The following is a 16,939-nucleotide window of genomic DNA, read 5'->3' as shown; positions in this document are numbered from 1 at the left end:
TATCTTCTCCTTTACCAGATAGTCAGTAATCATTATCGTCATCGTCCATTCAATGCCCGCAGTCTGTTAGTGCATCCATTTACATGCAGAGTTTCTCCTCTAATTTTCTCTTCTTGCTTTACGCAGCTGCACTTCGTGGCTCTGTTACCTTCCTCTTACAGTGACTATGGAATTCAAGACTAGTTTTTCGTTATGTCTGGAGCTGAACACACACAAACAGTACCTGTATTCACATTACAGTAGATGTCTAAATCTTGGCACATATAATTTTTTGAATTGTGACATGATTACAGGTTGGCAGAATCAAGGGACTTGAATTTCTTCATAAGTGAGAACACTGATGCGTGTAATTGTTTCCAAGTACGAGACGTTTCATTATACGATGGCCATCCGGAAAGTGGTAGCCGTTTGCGCAATAAAGACACAGGAGTAAATACTAACAAATATACACATCTTTGTTGGAAAGAGCATACTTTACACTACTTCTCCACATAATCTCCAAGCAAATTTAGGCATTTGTCAAATGTGGGACGAGTTTTTGTATTCTATCGTCATAGTCCTCCGCCGCCAGCATATTGAGATACGTAGTCACGGCTCGTTTAATTTCTTCATCGCTGTCAAATGTTTTTTCCGCGAGAAATACTTTAAGCTTCGTAAAGGGATGAAAATCCGAAGGGGCCAAGTCCGGGCTATATGGGGGATGGTCGAAGGTTCCCCACTTGAATTGCTGCAAAAGTTGTTGTGTTATCGCAACTGCATGAGGCCTGGCATTGTCATGAAGGAGAATGACGCCTCTAGACAATAGACCTCGCCATCAATTTTGTATTGCCCGCCCTAATTTCTTTAATGTTTCACAATACGCATTAGCATTAATTGTCTCACCACGGGCCATATAATCAATGAGCAGTACACTTCAGGGATCCCAGGAAACTGTTGCCTTGAGTTTCCTGGTGGACAGAACTGTCTTGAATTTTTTTGGTTTGGTTGGTGAATGAGCGTGATGCCACTCCATTGAATGTCCGTTACTCTCAGGTGAGGCATAACAAACCGAGCTCGATAGCTGCAGTCGCCTTAAGTGCAGCCAGTATCCAGTATTCGGGAGATAGTAGGTTCGAACCCCACTGTCGGCAGCCCTGAAAATGGTTTTCCGTGGTTTCCCATTTTCACACCTTAATTAAGGCCATGGACGCCTCCTTCCCACTCCTACCCCTTCCCTGTCCCATCGTCACCATAAGACCTATCTGTGTCGGTACGACGTAAAGCAAACAAACAAAAAAAAGAGGCATAACAAACCCATGTTTCATCCCCAGTAATGTTGCACGTCAGGAAAGAGTCTCCTTCAACGGAATAACATCGCAGAAACTTCAGTGCTGCAGCCAATCGCTTGGTTTTGTGCTCCTCTGTAAGCGTGCGATGGACCCACCTTGCACAGATTTTTGAATAATGCAGATGTTCTTTGACAATATCATGAACAATTGTTTGAGACACATTGGGAAAATGTTCACAGAGTTCATCATTTACGACGTGACGATTGTTCCTCAGATGGTCTCGTCGTGTGTATTCCCCCTCCCCAGGTTGAAGTTGCGACATCAGCGCTGAACAAACAACTTTTCCATGACATTGTCTCCATACACCTCCGTTAATTGGCGATAAATATCACAAGGTCGAATATTTCGTGCAATAAGAAATTTAATCACGGCCCTCACTTCACAACTGGTGGGATACTCAATGATTTTAAACATTTTAAATGATCACAGACACAACACAGGCAATGCTAGCTTCACGCAATCTTGCACAGAGCAGGCAGACAAACCACTGACACGGTCTGACCTTGCCCAACAGCTACCCAAGTCGTCAGCGCATAATGCGGCCCGAACGGGTACTACTTTCCGGATGGCCCTTGTAGTACGAGTTAGGTACAGTAATGAAGAACTTAGGGATGGTCTGAGGGACTATCATATTTCTAGTACCAGTGCGTGTTTAGCCTTACGCTACTCTTGGTATATTATGATCATGCCTCCAGAGATTTCTCTGAAACGATGATGCCGTTTAACAGCATTTGCTCTGTTAATGAATTGAGCTAAATTCTGTTTGATTTTCTGCTGATGATGATGATGAAATGACCATCTGTAAGATTAACTAGTGTAACTAGCTTTATTTTATTACTGTCAGTGTGAGGATCTCACTCGACATAGCAACGGGAGAAAGGAGAGGACTTGCTATTATTTAATGCCACAGAAAAACAATGCACGTATTGAAAAGGGCTAGGACTGGAATGCAGAAAAAAAGCAGGTCAAAACACTTTGCACTACAGCCATAATTGACTTGGCCTACCAAGTGGACACTACATAGCCAGAAGATCTGTATATTACAAAAGCATCTTTGGTGGACCTCTAACCATATCTGAGTCCTTTAATTTGCCCAGGAATCAAATCACTACCTCCAGACTGTGAGATAAGCTGGAAAGGAAGCAATCATGGTCTGAATTAGGGGGCAACTGCGTGATATGAAAATGGGGAAAACAGCATGGCATGGATTGAATTGGTTTAACCAAATTTCAGAAAATCAGCCCAAGACAAATTTCTGGGAATACTTTTTAGAAAGACAATCCAGAATTACTTACTAGGGGACACATGCTGCTCCACAGCATTATTCATTATACACTGCCTGTTGGGGGGTCTAACTTCATTCTTGAGTTTTCATTATCTAAGCCTACATTTATTTCTTCTTGCATTTCCTGCTCATTTCCGTAATCTTTCTTTAAAATTTCTGGAAAATACTCGTGTCATCTTTTTAAATGTTCTTCTTGTGATAACAATATATTTCTTTGTTTATCCCTTATTCGTTTACTCTTCCTATAACCTCCCCTTGACTACTTCCTTGTAATATTATAGAGTTGTTTCATATCATCCTTTTTCTCAGCTTGCTCTGCAATTTGTGCCTGCTGTTCAATCCATCTTCTTTTATCATTTCTCACACTCCTTTTAACCATTTTGTTAACTTCATAGTATTTCCTTTGGTCTTCTGACTTGTGCTGTCTTGTTCTGTTTGGATTTAATGTAGCTTTTGCTGCTTTACATTTTTCATTTAAATCCCTTGTTTCCTCAGTCAGCCTTTCTGTTGATAGCTCCTATAACCAATTACTGTTTCACACATTTGTATATAAGTGTTCTTAACATTTTCCCAAGTTTTTTCCACATTCAAATCTTCTTCAAGATTTCAAAGGACTTCAAATCAATTTTTCAACTCCTGTCTAAATTCTTTCCTCCTGTTTTCATTGTTTAACCTTCGTATGTTGAACCTCTTTCTTCTAGTTGTAAACTTCTTTGATGCAGCCTTTATTTGCAATTCAAACTCAGCTACTACTAGATGATGTTCACTACCAACATCAGCTCCTTTTCTGTTCCTCACATCTGTCAATGATCTTCTAAACTTCTTACTAAAAGCTACATGGTCGATCTCATTTTCTATTTTGTGATCTGGTGATACCCATGTAATATTATGATACGTTTTGTGAGGAAAGATGATCCCTCCAATCACCATTTCCTGTGTGGCACACAAATATGCAACTCTCTCTCCATGATCATTCATTTCATCTAAAACATGTTTCCCACATCAGATACTTCTATTGGTGCATAACAAACTACTATTGTTACATTTTGATTTTACCTCGAAATCTAGCTGTCATCATTCCATCTGAGATGGGACTCCATCCAATTAGACTCTTCTTGGATGTCCTACTTCGCAATATACCCATTCAATTTCTCCATTTAGCATCATCCCTGGACTGTCCAGAATAGTTCCCATTTTGCATCATTATCTCTCCAAAAAAATCCAAGCCATAATTTGCATCTCTTTCTCAACTTGTTTTAGTTTACCTACCTCTGTCAAAGTTCTAACATTCCAACAATTGATTCTCATTTTCTGTTTTTATCTAAAGTTCATCATCGTGGTATCCTTTGGGTTTCATTTCACTTTAGTTTCTTTTAATAAGTGGGTTTAAGATGTACAAGTTATTAGCCCACAGCACATGAGCTTGGAGGTTGGGCTGCTACCTGAGCCTCCAAACCTGCCGTTTTCTGTATGGGTTGCCTCACGTAGCCGTTGAAGATCCCTCTTCACCACAAGACAGTGCTTGCCCCCTATTTCTGTAACCCCACGGGAAGGGGTTTGCCTCATCAGGCAGACTTGCCCTTCCAAATGTCCCCTTCTCTGCCGCACCTGCCATTGTAGAATTCATCAGTGCTCTGTTAGCTGTCACTTTTCAGGGTTCCTTGAAGGGCTTTCACAGCTGCCATAGTGGTCCTGAGGTACACAAAATCTCCGCTGTACGTCACCCCTACGGGCAATACCATACTTCATGCATTTGCCCACCTCCCACAACGTGGACGAGGTGATTGACTTAAGGTAGTCACAAAAAAATGTAACTTGCATAATCAGAAGAGAAAAATAAACTTTACAAGAACTTCAGACTTATCTATAAACATAACAATGTTAATTAATTTCACAGTTCTATACAAAATACCACTTGTCAAACGAGAGTGAACAGGCACGTTTACTCATACGAAATAACTAAGCTTATCATACACATACATGCGTCAATGACAGAAGGCAACTGTTGTATGTCCGTCGCTCCCTTCTCGATCCGCCAGCAAGCTACACGCGTGCCAGTGTGTTATTCTTCGAGCCTCGACGCGCAGCCCTTAGTGCGCGTGCCTGGAACATCGTGTGTGCTATAAGAAGGAGCTCCTAGCCTGTCCAGACACCCACTGACCCCGGTGTCCAGCTCCAGAATACACCCTACGTCGAGCACGGAGGCTACTCCTCTTGAAAATGTGCTTCGGCCAGGTGGACTGAATTTCTGGCAGTAAGAGGTCTCACCTCGGGTCACCGCTCCTCTTGCCTGTTCCGCTGTCCGTGCCCAGTCTTACCATTATATGCCACTATCATTCCCTAGCTAATGCAAGCTCCCATTATCAACTTAGTTTCGCTAAGTAGGAACTCTTCAGTCATTGAACTTACGTTAATGAACTCAGACACTTCAAGAAGGAAGGACTCTCTGAGATATTTACGTCAGTGCTTCTGATAGTTTTCGACTATCAAGAACTTTTCATGTCACAAGGACTATCTTTCCGAAATAGTAGTGAACGTGGATACTCCAACGTGTATATAGTGTACAAAGACAGACTCTTTCTCCAAATTCTTAGTTCAATTTGCTTCGAGATAACTTTCAGTTTTGTTAGTGTAAATATTGTAATTTTACATGTGAAGCAAATAAAGAAGTTGTGTTTTTTGTAAACCCAACCTTGTTTACAACAGCAACACCGACACTGACTGCGAAGATTGTGAATCTATGACAACACTCTTACGGCAATTTCAACAAATATTGGTATTCACGCCTTTCTGTGCTAAACTACTGGCTATAAAGCAGGCAGTACAGAAGGATTGAGACACGCTACTGTGCTGTCGTTTAGACCTAAGCAATTTTGCAAAAACACCAGTAAATGAATGGGTATGGATGTTTGGCTCGATAATAATGCACGATATGAAGAATGGGTCAGATGTAAGGCTTTACAAGTGTTTGCTCTATTAACCAGTGTTTCGTCGTAGATCTGACACTAGACTCATAAGAGTGGGATGTGTCAGACCAGACCACTGACGCTGGGATGTATGCAGGTGAACTTATCAGAAGCTGACAAGCTCTTTGGTGAAAAATATCTAATTCCCTCCATGGGAACTTAGAATTTTCCATGAAGAATGGGATCGCTCATCGAATTGCTGAATATAATATCTTTAATTCTGGAGGTTCTGTAGCTCTGCAAACCGTTATGAATCTGCACCTGAAACAGAAGACAAAATTTTATGACTCCATGAATATGATGTAGACTCTAATAGTCTTTTCCTTCACAGAGGAATATTTCATCTGTCACTGCTGATTGAAGGAAAATTAATGGATAACTTAAAGGACATTACCAATAATTTTGAAAAAAGTTCATCTTAAGGATGTCTGGCTCATTGGCTAAATAGTTGGCATTCTGGCCTTTGGTCTAGAGAGTCCCGTGTCAATTCTCATCCAAATCGGGGATTTTAACATTAACTGGTTAATTCATCTGGCTCAGACACTGTGTGTGTGTCGTCTTCATACTCTGTTGAAATCGTGTTCGGCTGACTAGGCCATCTAATAGAAAGAGACCGGCACCGGCCTCTCCGGAGGCTGTACGCCGTTATTATTGATTTGGCCTCAGAATTATTCAGTTTTTAAAAATAATGATGACCTTCCCGGGACAACTTCATGAGCTGAGAGGTTTTTCACAGGCCCTAAAACACTTACGGCTTGTTTCCCTACAACTACAGGACAGTAGAGATTACTTTCATCGAGCCTTCTGCATGCGAGCCTACACAATGAGGCTGGTAAGGCGTTACATCTGGAGAAGGTGGTAGAATATTTTAAATCAACAAAAGAGATTAGGAAGCGGTCATTCTTTAATGAATCTACATTTCCCAGTGGAGACTGTCCAGGCGGTACATCTGGTGACAAAGCTGCTTACATGTTATTTTATAAAATTAACAATGTACAGTTATAGGACATTTATTCAGAAAATGTATTTATGTAGCAAGTTTGGGACTTTTTTACTAGTGTTTCTTCTTAATAGATTTGTACATAATATTTATGAGCCAAGTTTTATTTTTCTGTTTACATTTGAATATATTTGAAATCTCCATAAATAAGACTTAAAGCTCTATTACCCTGTTATTACAGTATTAATGTTTGTGATAATTGTTATTATATAGGAATGTTTACATTAATATTTGTTTCTCATTCAACTTGCCAGTTTTCATGTTCGTCATGCCCACCTCCTCCCCATTAAATACCCAAAGTCAGTGGGCCTGGAGGTAGGTAGTATCTTCTCTTTTAACAGAATGTCAGCAATCATTATCGTCATCATCCATTTAATGCCTCCAGTCTGCTAGTGCGTCCGTATCCACACAAATTTCCTCCTCTAATTTTCTCTTCTTGCTCTGGCCAGCTACACGTGCTGGGTCTGTCGACTTCCTCTTACAGTGACCTAACAAGTTGTAGCCTTGAATCATTCATACAGTGGCTTTGGAAGTCAAGATAAGTTTCCTTATACTTGTACACTACAGACACGAAATGGTACCTGTATTCACATTGCACTAGACATCTAAATCTCAGCCCGTGTAATTATTTCGAACTGTGACATGTTTGTGTACCGCAATACAAGTTGGTAGGATCAAGGAACTCAAATTTCATCGTAAGTCCAATACTGATGCGAGAAATGATTTCCGAATACGAGATGTTTCATTATGGTACAAGTTAGGTACAGTAACAAAGAACTTAGGGATAATCTGAGGGACTATCATATTTATAGTACCAGTGCCATAATGAAATTGGACAAAGGAATTCAGCTTTGCAGTACACTTAGTAGTTAATGATTATGCAACCAGAGTTATTGCTCTGGAATAGTGATACCGTTTAACATCATTAGCTCTATTAATGAATTTGAGCTTAAATCTGTTGAATTTTCAAGTGTATGCGTGTATCTTAAGAGTTCTCTGACTGGGAAAAGACTGTCCTTCGAGACTAACCTATGAGCTCTCAAGACAACTGTTCTATATAGAAGAACTTCATTTAAATGTACCGTTGCTTTCTACTACAAAATATCAAGCTTTACATCCGGAACGGCAGAATAAAAAAATAAAAATGATGAAATATCGACAAATTTTTACCAAAGAGATGGCATGATGACATTAGAATGGACAAATTCAGACTACGAACTGTACATACCATAAGGCACTTCTTATTACATATGTGCATAAAACCATTGAAAAAGGCAGGAAAAACATGATAACTATGGCAGGCATACGAAGATGGGTTATCTGACATGTTTATAATGACTGCTATAGAGCAGCACGGGTCCTCTACTTTAAATAAAAATTTCTTTAGATCATTTTCATTTTATTTTTTTTGCTTGAAGTTTTTGTTGCTGCCCATATTATCTAGGAAGTAGATGATCCTTCCAAAGAAGTAATAACAATATGCCACTATTAAATTCAGCCATTCCAAAAGTCAAGATTTTGACACTAATATCTGTTGTACTCGAGGATACTTTTCATGTCACTAACACCCATCCCACAACAGCAGTGGTGCTAGGAGTGTCTTACCGCAACAGTACTTTTCTCCAGATGGTACGTCGTAAGTATGCGTACCAAGTTTGTTTAAGAGCCATGCTGAAACATGCAGACGCATATACATAATTTTGGACATCTTGGTTATTTTATTTTCCACCACAGCTCGTTCTCCCATGCTGATTGTGGCTGGATTTTGACATAAATCTCATCCGGAGAATCACTATTCATCCCCGTGACCACAAAAAAAGTGTGGTTCAACACTAACATACGTCGTTCTTTTATTATTTGTACATCTCTCTCCCTTCCCTTGAGCCACACCCTCCCCATCTATCACTACATAAATCAGCGATCCAAGGAATACCTTAGTGAAATATTCATGGGGAACAATATTTGAGGCCCGGATCGTGTCGACTGGGCAAGGCAAATACATAACCCTGAGCTGAAAACCCCCCCTTGTAATCAGGCAACAAGGGCAAGACTACATCTATTAGAAATAAAAGAAGGAATGGTTTAAACCAGGGGATTTATTAAATAAATATGAAAGAAAAAAAATTTAAGCCAAGAAAGGAAAATCACACAAAATAAATAGGGAAATTAATCGTAATACTGATGGACATACCTTGTTCTTTTTCACATAGTTGAAACATGGCGTGAAAACTCACTAATACTCTTCAAAAATATTGCTACGTAATTTAAAATGCTCACTACTCCTCGACACATCGCTATTACAATACCAGCAGCTTCCTTTCATCATAAACTATTCAACCAGGTCGCCCGTTTTACCAAGATTCAAATATCCAAGGCACTGCACCGTATATTCATTAGGCAACTGACAATGCGAAACGTTCGCACAACAATAAGCAGTGCCGGAGAACAAAAGGCAGATAAGAATAACGACAGATGAGACTGAGCACAGCCTCCATGGACCAATCAAAGCCAAGACAAGACCCAAGGAATACAATAGGTACGCCCATGCGCAAATATGAAACCAACATGGCGGGTACTCAAACTGAGCATCAGCCATGAATAATAAATAAATATAGCTCTGCGCTGAAAACCAAACAAGGCGCAGAATTTGAAAGACAAATACAACAGGTCAATCGGCATATTAACCTTTCCTCTCCCACACATTCGAACTCACATGCATACCACATTCACTCACACACAATGAGGGTATCGGGAAAATAAAACACGAACGGCCGTTCAGATTTCGTGGTCAAATACAAACCATAAACTATGACTCCACGGTCATTACCAGTGGGTCTCACGTACTCAAATGTTTGCGTGCGGCGTGCAATTACACATAAGGTCAGAATTGGACATTACTTTATTCACATCACTGGCATGTTGCGCCTTGTACAACCTGGATTGGTGTCTCCTGCGGTCGAGACAAGGGGCACATCATGAGGATCGCGCAGTATTAAAGCACGCAGTGCACCAAATCATAACCACAGAGACCCTTTTTCAATCATAACAACAAGACCACAAATACATTCATTCAAAGCACATCGTATGACGGAGCGGAAAGATGTATGCCATCGACCGTAACATACGGGAATAAATCGTCACCAAATTTAAATATAAACCAACTATCACATACCTGTGATTATCAATGGTAAAATCGAATAGCAGTTAGCGTGAAAGGTCCAGGCTTGAACACATTAAAATAATATTTAAAACATAAAAAGGCCACACCAAACATAGCAGCAGCCATTGTTAGAATCTGCCCCACATAGAACAACAGAAGAACTCCACAGAGTAAAAAATTATCGCTCGGCAAAACGAACGACCTCACAGATAAAAACATAGCGTGTGCTGCTCCCTACTGGACGTCATTAGACTGACACACAAAACTGAAGGAAGCTATTTACATAATTAAATGTCAAATCGTGGAACATGCAATAAGCATGGTTCAAATATCCAGCGGCACCGCCTTTTAAAATGCTCCGAAACTCGTTGATCAGACGAGTGGACGCATTTTAAAAGAGGTACATGACTTAAAACTACGAGCGCGCGCCCACTTAACCTAGGTACTTATGAACTACTTATATCTACAATTATTTACAGACACATGAAATTTACAAGAACAGTCACCACATTATACATTTTAAATGAGAAAGTCTGCCTCATGGGAGGTCTGTATTAGCTTGTCACGTGCAACGCTGATTTACATCAGTCCATTATTACACTGTTTCATTCGCGCACTCAGGTTGAAATCTAGGCATTCAAAAGTCAAGGCGGTTGGGTATAATATTTCCATGCACTCAGGGATCTGGATGTGAATTCAGTTCAACTCCAGCAATTCGAACCACTTCCCTTTTTTTTCTATTTCCTTTCTTTCCTTTCTTTCATTTCCGTTCTCATTCATGAAACACGATTTTTACCTGAAAGAAAAGGCATGTTAGAAAACTGGGAATTCATTAAGGACAAGGTTAATACACACCACTACAGATACGTAAGATATGGAGATGGAGATATACGAGGTTTACTGGTTTCTTTGATGGTAAGCCTTTACCATCGAGACGTGAGCCTTGCTCACCTTCTTACTTACTACATCTTCCAGTTCTACTGTCACAGGTCCTAGGAATCTGGTTACCTTTTTAGGCTGAGACCATTTATAACATAATTTGGCCGTGACTTGATTTGCCGTTGAGCTCAACGGAAAAACTTTCACTACGACCAAGTCTCCAACTTCAAGCTTTACTCTCTTTCTGTTCCGATTGTACCTCTCAGCCACACGGTCTCGAGCCCTGGTTAACTGTGTCACTGCTTCCTTCCATTTGGCCTCTACGTCCATCGTCCTGGACGGTTTGGACAGATACCCAATATTCCACTTCAACTGCAATGGGTCGACAAGATCTCTACCTAGAAATAGAGCAGCCGGGGCTTGCCGGTGCGACTCATGTACACTGCTGTTGAATGCTAAAACAAAGAAATCAAGATTACAGTCCCAGCTGCGCTGGTCAGCGTTGTGAAAGGCCGTCAAACAAGCTTTGAGATTTCGATGGAACCTTTCAACGTGCGAGGGTTTGGGATAGTGAGGGCTTAAAAACACATGCTTGATTCCCCACCCAAAGCATAAGTGTCGGAGCTTACGACAGTTAAAGGTGGACGCATTGTCGGTCACTATCGTCTTAGGGGGTCCGTAAATTCCAAAAATGTGCCGGGATAGGAAATGCACAACGTTGTTCGAATTTATCTTGCGCACGGGAAATAGCCAAACAAATTTTGAAAATGCATCAACGACGGACAAGATCCCAACGTTGCCACTCTTGGACTTGGTGAGGGGGCCAAAATAGTCAATGAATAACCTTTCCCCGGGGCATGTCGCTATGTCAGCAGAATGGGGTCCAACGAGAGAAGACTGCGCGGGTTTAGCCCTCTGGCAAACATCGCAACTTCTTACATACTCCAAAACATCTCTTTTCAAGTTAGGCCAGAAGTAGTCGCGAGAGATTCGATTTAAAGTTTTATATTGACCTAAATGAGCGCCCAGATAGGAGTCGTGATAAAACTGAAGTAGCATGGGCCTCAATTTCAAGGGTACGTAAATTCTGTCACTACCATTTTTCCGACTTCGACGGGACAACAATCCTCTCTTAACACTATACGACTCGTCTTCAAGAGAGCCATCCGCGATTCGTTTCAACAACTCGCGACACTCGGAGTCGTCCTTCTGGTGTTCGGAGATATCCGTGAAGGACCATGGGAAATTTTGCAAAATACTAATGGTGTTATCTTCTTCGGTTGGAACACGGTTTTCCTCAGGTTCGACCGCACTCTCCTTCACTCTCTCGAACATGCGCGACAAGCAGTCGGCTACAACATTGTCCTTCCCACGGACATGTACGACAGTAAATTTGTACGCAGATAATCGGAGAATCCATCTGGCGGTTCGACCAAGTCTTTTCACATTAGCGCTCATCCACGAGAGAGCTTGATTGTCCGTGTGGATGTAAAAATGGCGGTGCTCAAGATACGAGCGAAACTTTTCGACACCCAAAACTACTGCTAGGCATTCTTTTTCGTAAATGGAATACCTCAGTTCAGCTCCATGTAGTAGTTTACTGAAGTACGCGACGGGGACTAGCTTACCCTGCTCATCGGCTTGATTGAGCACCGCGGACACAGCGAGCTCGCTGGAGTCGCATTGCAAGATGAAATCGCGGGAAAAATCCGGACTATGCAATACAGGGGCTTCACAGAGTGCCTGTTTCAATTGTTCGAAGGCCTGGGTTTGATCATGGCTCCAGACAAAGCGACAACCTTTTCTTTTCAGCAGGTTTAAAGGGGCCGAAATCTGAGAGAAATTTTTGATGAACCGGCTGTAAAATCCTACCATACCAAGAAATCTTCGCACACCGCGAACGTTTTTGGGCGGGGGAAAATCTTTGATGCACTTAACCCGATCAGGGTTTACAGCGATTCCAGAGTCAGATACAACGTGGCCTAGAAAATTTAGCCGTTTGGTACAAAGAGAGACTTTCTTTGGGTTGATCGTGAAGCCGTGCTTGCGCAACCGACTGAGAACTTCGCGAAGATGGGCCAGGTGCTCGTCAAAGCTGGGCGAAAAGATCAGAAGATCGTCCAAAAAATTAAATACACAGGAAAATTTGAGGTCACCGAAAATTGAGTCCATCACGCGGCTAAGCGCTTGTCCTCCCACAGAAATGCCCATCGGGACTTTATTGAATTCGAACAATCCAAACGGAGTGGCGAAGGCAGTACAGGGGCGACTTTTAAGGTCCAAGGGGATCTGATAATATGCGGAATTGAAGTCAAATACAGTGAAGTACTTGGCGCCATGAAAATGCTGGAAGGCACTTTCGATGGTGGGCAATGGGAAGCTGTCGAAGACAATGTTCTTGTTGACCTTTCTGTAGTCTATCACGAATCTCAGTTTGCCGTCCTTTTTAGGGATTAGGAAGGTGGGACTACTAAAAGGGGACTTGGAGTGACTGATGACCTTCTTATCAAGCAGGTCGTTGACATATTCCCTCATAGCGGACAACTTCGGGGGCGAACAACTGAACGGAGGGGACCTCACAGGAGTGTCATCTTTGAGTTCGATGCAGTATGAAAAATTCCTAGCATACCCAAGCTTATCGGTCAAGACGTCGGAAAACTCCTCTAACAGGCAGTTCAACATGAGATTTTGGTTTTCGCTGAGCTCACATGTGGCATTGATAAGAGAAGGTTCCGTCAGAGCGGACACAGTGGGACGCTGAAATGGTGTCTCAAAGGGGTAACTGACATCAGATTTAAAGCGAAAGGCAAAGGATCGATTAATGAAATCGAGGGACAAGCCGGTAGCCGACATAAAATCGGTGCCTAGTATGATCGGCGCGGACAGGTTGGGCACAACATGAAACGTCCAATCCCATGACAAACCATGTATCTTGATGTGGCACTTGGTTCTACCAACGGGACACACCTCACGACCATCGACAGACACGTACTTTCTCGGGTTCTCACTTTCAGGAAGATACTCTAATTTCATAGAAAGCACTAGGGATTTGTCTACAAGAGAAATACACGAGCCGGTATCCAACAAGCCATACAATACACGAGACCCAATATAAACTTTGGCCCATGGGGTAGATGACGGAAGGCCCCAGATCCTTTTATTGAGACCGACCTTAGGCGCCAACGGCGGGCCATCACGCCGGCGCGCCTCTAGTTTCCCTGCTGAGGGTTACAACGAGGACATACGCGCGCTGTGACACCAACAAGAGCACACTGAGAACACTTTGCAGGGGGCCTGGACCAACAGTTCTTTGAGACGTGGCCTAATTTACCACAATTCCAACATGTCTTCACTCTACCACCCTTTTCAGGAGCTGTGTTGGATGGTTGGGTTGCATTGACATAAAGCGGGGGCGGAGTTTGAGGGCTGGGCCTGCGTTCGGGGCTACGGACGAGACGAGACAGAGGAGGGGAGGTACCAAAACTAACAGATTTGATGGGCGTAAGACAAGCGACGTCAGGAAAAGAGCACTCGGATGGGACGGGAGGCGGACGGTATTGTTTGTTTTGGCTAACTACGCCCTCGAATTCACGACCCAGGTCGATGATGTCGTCGACGCTCTGAACTAGAGACCGTTTAATGTGTAGCTTGTAATCGGGGGCAAGATTTCTATAGAATTGGTCGAAAATCTCGTCTTCGGGCACCTTAACATTCATGCGGTTAAATAACGTCAAAATCCCAGTGGCATAGTCGTCGATGCTTTCACCTACTCCTTGCGTTCTACGGAAGATTTCCTGCTTCAGACAGTAGTCCATATCAGATACCCCGAATCGCTCCTTTATGCGGCTGGCGAATTCACTCCACGTTATGATACTCCCTTTAATAAGCCTATACCATTTTAGAGCCGGCCCCTCTAGCATTCCCGGGATGACGGGCACAAACAAATCGAGTGGTAACGAGCTACACTCAGCTATGTCCTCAACTCGCTCCAAAAATTCAATTACACTGGAGGTTTTCCCTTCACCAGAGAAATTTAACCTCCATTTTCTCACAATTTCAAACACGGGGTTCACTTCGACGTGACGGTCGGAACTGGGCCTAGGAGAAGGGGAAGTTAATCGCTTACGATTTTCGTCAGGAATACGATCACGAAAGGTAATGACATTGTTATCATCAGGGCATGAATTACAGCGGTTGCTACCCGCGGACGAAACATGGAGTTCATTCGTTCCTTGCTCCATTTCGCTTTCCGGGTTAGGCATGTCGCTAGTAACACTATCGTTACGATTATTTATTTCTACAGCCTTCTGATTATCCATATCGCAACCCAAGTTTCAAAGGTTTGAACAAGAGACACATACACAATATAACAACAATGGATTTGAATTCAACAATGCACATAAATTATAGATCACACTTAAAATTAGGGCCAGAGACTAACTGAATCATGAGATTAAATTAAAGCGACCAGAACTGACTTCGAATGGGTTTCCAGCTCTACCTCGTCCGATTTCCTTTCAGAGGAGGTATCCCAGTCGAGCACGCTTCTGCTACCATTTACTGAGCCACACCCTCCCCATCTATCACTACATAAATCAGCGATCCAAGCAATACCTTAGTGAAATATTCATGGGGAACAATATTTGAGGCCCGGATCGTGTCGACTGGGCAAGGCAAATACATAACCCTGAGCTGAAAACCCCCCCTTGTAATCAGGCAACAAGGGCAAGACTACATCTATTAGAAATAAAAGAAGGAATGGTTTAAACCAGGGGATTTATTAAATAAATATGAAAGAAAAAAAATTTAAGCCAAGAAAGGAAAATCACACAAAATAAATAGGGAAATTAATCGTAATACTGATGGACATACCTTGTTCTTTTTCACATAGTTGAAACATGGCGTGAAAACTCACTAATACTCTTCAAAAATATTGCTACGTAATTTAAAATGCTCACTACTCCTCGACACATCGCTATTACAATACCAGCAGCTTCCTTTCATCATAAACTATTCAACCAGGTCGCCCGTTTTACCAAGATTCAAATATCCAAGGCACTGCACCGTATATTCATTAGGCAACTGACAATGCGAAACGTTCGCACAACAATAAGCAGTGCCGGAGAACAAAAGGCAGTTAAGAATAACGACAGATGAGACTGAGCACAGCCTCCATGGACCAATCAAAGCCAAGACAAGACCCAAGGAATACAATAGGTACGCCCATGCGCAAATATGAAACCAACATGGCGGGTACTCAAACTGAGCATCAGCCATGAATAATAAATAAATATAGCTCTGCGCTGAAAACCAAACAAGGCGCAGAATTTGAAAGACAAATACAACAGGTCAATCGGCATATTAACCTTTCCTCTCCCACACATTCGAACTCACATGCATACCACATTCACTCACACACAATGAGGGTATCGGGAAAATAAAACACGAACGGCCGTTCAGATTTCGTGGTCAAATACAAACCATAAACTATGACTCCACGGTCATTACCAGTGGGTCTCACGTACTCAAATGTTTGCGTGCGGCGTGCAATTACACATAAGGTCAGAATTGGACATTACTTTATTCACATCACTGGCATGTTGCGCCTTGTACAACCTGGATTGGTGTCTCCTGCGGTCGAGACAAGGGGCACATCATGAGGATCGCGCAGTATTAAAGCACGCAGTGCACCAAATCATATCCACAGAGACCCTTTTTCAATCATAACAACAAGACCACAAATACATTCATTCAAAGCACATCGTATGACGGAGCGGAAAGATGTATGCCATCGACCGTAACATACGGGAATAAATCGTCACCAAATTTAAATATAAACCAACTATCACATACCTGTGATTATCAATGGTAAAATCGAATAGCAGTTAGCGTGAAAGGTCCAGGCTTGAACACATTAAAATAATATTTAAAACATAAAAAGGCCACACCAAACATAGCAGCAGCCATTGTTAGAATCTGCCCCACATAGAACAACAGAAGAACTCCACAGAGTAAAAAATTATCGCTCGGCAAAACGAACGACCTCACAGATAAAAACATAGCGTGTGCTGCTCCCTACTGGACGTCATTAGACTGACACACAAAACTGAAGGAAGCTATTTACATAATTAAATGTCAAATCGTGGAACATGCAATAAGCATGGTTCACCCTCTACATCCCATTGGGTACTTGGTATGTCCCACCCCACCACAGTATTTTTATCAGATAGTATTAAATCAGATGTGTATGGTTGAAAGTGTAGGTTTGCCCTTTAGTCCCCTCTCATTTTCAATCTTTACGTAAACATATTTCGCCTTAAA

The 16,939-nt window shown here is 42.1% G+C and overlaps 1 long non-coding RNA gene across 6 annotated transcripts in view; it reads left to right on the top strand.

Annotated features, from left to right (window-relative positions):
* Nucleotides 1–16,939, top strand: part of LOC137503445 (uncharacterized) — a 282,266-nt gene that overhangs the window by 18,320 nt on the left and 247,007 nt on the right. The window lies entirely within an intron of this gene.

Source organism: Anabrus simplex, unplaced genomic scaffold (genome assembly GCF_040414725.1).
Source record: "Anabrus simplex isolate iqAnaSimp1 unplaced genomic scaffold, ASM4041472v1 ctg00000124.1, whole genome shotgun sequence".
Taxonomy (NCBI): domain Eukaryota; kingdom Metazoa; phylum Arthropoda; class Insecta; order Orthoptera; family Tettigoniidae; genus Anabrus; species Anabrus simplex.
This window is presented reverse-complemented; position numbering and strand designations above follow the sequence as displayed.